Source organism: Pinus tabuliformis, chromosome Q, assembly GCF_031772625.1.
Source record: "Pinus tabuliformis cultivar Carrire ecotype Pingquan chromosome Q, CPIR1, whole genome shotgun sequence".
NCBI classification, from domain to species: Eukaryota; Viridiplantae; Streptophyta; class Pinopsida; order Pinales; family Pinaceae; genus Pinus; species Pinus tabuliformis.
Window position 1 is genome coordinate 827,299,265 of NC_142296.1, and position 4,265 is coordinate 827,303,529.

Sequence of the window (4,265 nt, forward strand, 5' to 3'; positions counted from 1 at the left end):
GACATAAATATTCTCTACAACATCTATTTTAGTCGAGATATTTATGGCTATAGTCTCTTCAATATTGGATAGGTTTCGCTCTGAATCCACCGTGTTTACAGTATTTGTTAGGAATTTGAATACTGAAGGGTGATAAAGGTCACTTTGAGTATCTTCTTCATATTCCGGAAGAAGGGAACGATGGTGGTGATCATTCCATGGTGCCCCCTCAATCATCATTGATTGTAAGATTCCTTCGTCAGTCCCATGTACTTTCGACCAAGGATCTAATGGGGTTCCATATTCTCTAGACCTATCTACCCAAACGCTTGACGAGCGTTGATTTGGGCTCGCCTCCCATGCTTGAAACATTGATTGCTACAATATTTCTAAAGGGCTTGGGGGCAAAACCATTGAATGATCCATGTTGACCTTCGTGGAAGATATCATGTTGCAGGTTGCTACAAACGGTAAATTTCCTGTATAAATAGGAGGTGGTAGCGCGAAAGTTCCCATCAATGTGGGGTCTTTCAATAATCCTAATCTGATATCTTGAATTGAATGGTTGCTCTCATGGATCATGGGAATGCTTCCTGTAACTTGTGAACCATTAGGGAGGAAATTCTGTTGGTCGACGATCGTAATCCCTCCTTCAAACGGGAATGTGATCTTCCTAAAATAAGTCGACACAACAGCTGCTATGGCATAAATCCATGGTCTACCCAGTAGGATGTTATAGTCAAGATTTCCATCAATGACTTCTGCATCAATTTCTACTGTTTTTCCTCCTAGTTCAACTTTTAAGTTATTAAGGATACCGTATGGGGTATAAGTCCTTCCGTCGAAAGCTTTTAATGTCGTTGAAGATCGTGACAAGGTTGGAGATCCTAATGTTTTCCAGCAACTCATCGACATAATACATGTCGAGGCTCCCTCATCAATTATTGTTCTATGAACAGTTTTGTTGAGGGCTTTCACTTGAATAAGGAAAGCTAGCTGAGCTGGTAACTGAGGATCATATCCCTTGTGATCAAAGGATACAAGATTGGAATCCTTAGGATCAACCCCACCAATTGCTGATAACAAGGCCTGCCTTTGGGTTGGACAATTTTGTAGCACTTCAAGAGTCGACATAGCGGATGGCGATTGGGCCAAATCTTCCACTATGTTATAATGCTACGCCGCTCTGGCGCGAGGATTAAATGTCGACTTGTGTACTACACCCTTTGGCGGTTTTATTGTTAATTCAGGGATAGTGGGCGTTACAACTTCTGTCGAAGTTGTTGTCGAACTACTTGGTTGATCTTTACCTTTTTCGTTCGACAGCTGAGGATTCCCATAATCTTTGTTCCTTGTCGAAATCAAAGCATCATTTGCTGTTTCGAAACCGACAACATAAGGACTTGCGACGGGGAAGCATTTCCACTATCAACCAGATTTTGACCTGGGTTGGGAAATGGATCAGTTAACACAGCTGATGTTTGGGAACTTTTAAAGAACCTCTTTAACTCAGCTTTGAATGGGCAATTCTTTGTGCCATGATCCTTATCATCACATATTAGACATGGATAATTTTGTTTCCCTTTCCCAGGAGGGTTTGAAGAATTTTTCCCAGGGGATGACTCACCCTGTTTCTTCTTCTTCCCTTTGTTTTGTTTCTTCTTGCTTCCTGGTTGATTGGTTTCTTTGCCTTTATCTTCTGATACGACATTTACTTCCGAAGCAAGAATTTCTTCTTTTGCATTTTGATCCGAATTCTTACGGGCTTTCTTTGACGAAGCCTTTATCGATTTCGCGTTTGCTGTGCCAATCACGCCATCACCAGCATGAGAGTCACTATTTGATTTAGGAGGGGGAGGAATTGAAAATTCCGGTCTAGGGGCGTCAGGTATTTTGTCATAGAGCGTGCCAGACTGAGTATAAACTAAGTCCAAATACTGCGCACGAGCAATAACTTGCTCCTCTATTACGACTCCCCCCTTGGCCACATCTTCCGTAATAGCCGAAAATAACAACTTTATAAACCATTCAGCTAATAGCTGATCGGGAACATATGTTTTCACCATCCTACGACGACGCCGCCACTCATGTATATGATCAGATATATGGGTAGCAGTTGTCTGTTTGAAGTTGGTTAATATTTCTGTTCCCGTTTCATACCTTATTGGTAATTGAAAGTGGGTTAAGAAAGTCGTGGCTAGGGAACTAAAATTGTCGAAAGAGGCTCTTGGCAATTCAATATACCATTTAGCCGCTGGACCTGTCAATGTCCTCTGAAAAAGGCGAAGCCTTATCGAATCGTCGTTAAGGGTGTTCGAAGAACACCACAGATGAAAAGTCATCACGTGATTCGACGGGTCTTCACCTGGATTTCCATTGAATTTAGGAATGTCAGATGGAAGTTTATGAGGAATCGCTGGCCACCAAGGGGCATAAGCAATCAGATCATTCGTTAACCGGTGTAAATCGGGTAACTCTAAAGTTGCCATGAATGGTAACTGTTGATTCAGGTTAGGCGAAACGTAACCAGGGTACGATGGAATCGCTTGAGCAGTGGGTCTTTGCATACCAGCATAATGTAATTGATGTTGGTATGACTGATACGGTTGGTGGATTTGACCACTGTAAAGTGGTTGGTTTTGACCGTTTTGGATATACGGTTGTCCACTGTTCGCAAAGATCTGCTGCTCAGAACCTTGGTACACTTGCTGGAATTGTGGTTGTTGGTATTGTACAAGCCATGGTTGTGACACCATGTTCTGTTGTGCCATGCTAACCATTGGACCAAGGTGTGGGGTAATTGTACCCGTTTGTACTTGTGTCGTCCCACCAGTTGGCGATTGTGGTTGTGACCCATGGTCAAGCGACTGTTGCATTACAACCTGAGAAATCTGAGGTTGACATGTAACAGGTATCGCTTGAACTTGCGACACGGTTACAATAGCCGGTGTGGTTGGGATGTTTGTCACAGGTACACACTATTGCATAGAATATACAATCCTTGGTTGTTGAGGTAGCATAGGTACCCAACTACTTGATGCAATTCCAGTATAACCTGAATACTGTTGAGAACTGCCATATGGATATCCTCCCGGAGGAGGTAATGAAAGGGCATACTGCCCTCCATATGGTAGCAATCCAGAACTCAGAGGGATTGTTAGTCCTTGAGGACTAGATGGCCCAAATTGACCTCCATGAGGATCAATCTGTCGAGTTTCAACATAAGAATTACCGGGTATTACTCCGGATGAACAAACTGGAACAGACCATACTGTCGAAATAGTCCCTTGGTGGACTCCTTCTAGCGGTTGAGAGCTAGTTGGGATAGCTGGTATGCCGGCAAACATCATCGGAGTGACAGCAGGGGCTTCTGTTGTCGCTGTGTCATTTGGCACTGTCCTAGATGATGACGGTTGTTCAGACATTTTAAGTCTATCCAATAGATTGCCTAGCAATTCTACAGGGACTTCCACTTGTGGTGGATTAACTTCTGATGAAGGAAATAGAGTGACCCCGACTCCAAAATGAGTTGGAGTACTTGCTTGCGGATCCTCTGCAATTTCCTCTATCGCAATCAAACCGGTGGAAGAGGAAGACCGTCAGGTCCGTAAAATATTTCTGGTGCCGAAGAAGTGGTTGCTTCGACAGCGATAGTTGTTTGAGGAACAAAACTTTCTGGACCGGTTACAGATGGAACTGGTTCAGTTACACAAGTATTTGCCCCCAGACTAGGATCAGTATTACTGTCCCTCTGTGGCTGTTGAACTTCTTCTATAGAGGCAGGGTTTCCAGAAATGTTAGGAGTAACCGGAACCTCAGATGCAGTTGGAACACTTGTTCTAACTTTCAAAGGAGATTTTGAACCGGTTAAACGAGTTCGCTTTGGCCGTACTGTTTTTGATTCCGGGGACAAAGACGGTTGACTCGTAAGCCTCCGCGAACGACGGGGTTTCAATTGACTTTCTTCCACGATTGCGAATTACTCGATCAACTAAAATATTAAAAAGGGGAAATTTGTGTTTCCGAATTGAATGAATTTTATTAGACGCTTTTAGACACAACTTGCTTTTTCACGTTTTAAGAGTCGAGAAAAAGCTAAAGATGACTCTAGTCTCCTTCGATGTATTAACGAGCCCGAAGTGACAAATGCTCGGTTGGACTTTTTCAGTTATAGAGTTTGAAAAAGGCCAAAAGAAACTTCTCTGGAGATCTAGGCAGAGGGTGTGCCAAACCTTTCGCAAAACCACAGAATACGTTTTACGGTACGGGTGGTCGATCTTCGTGAA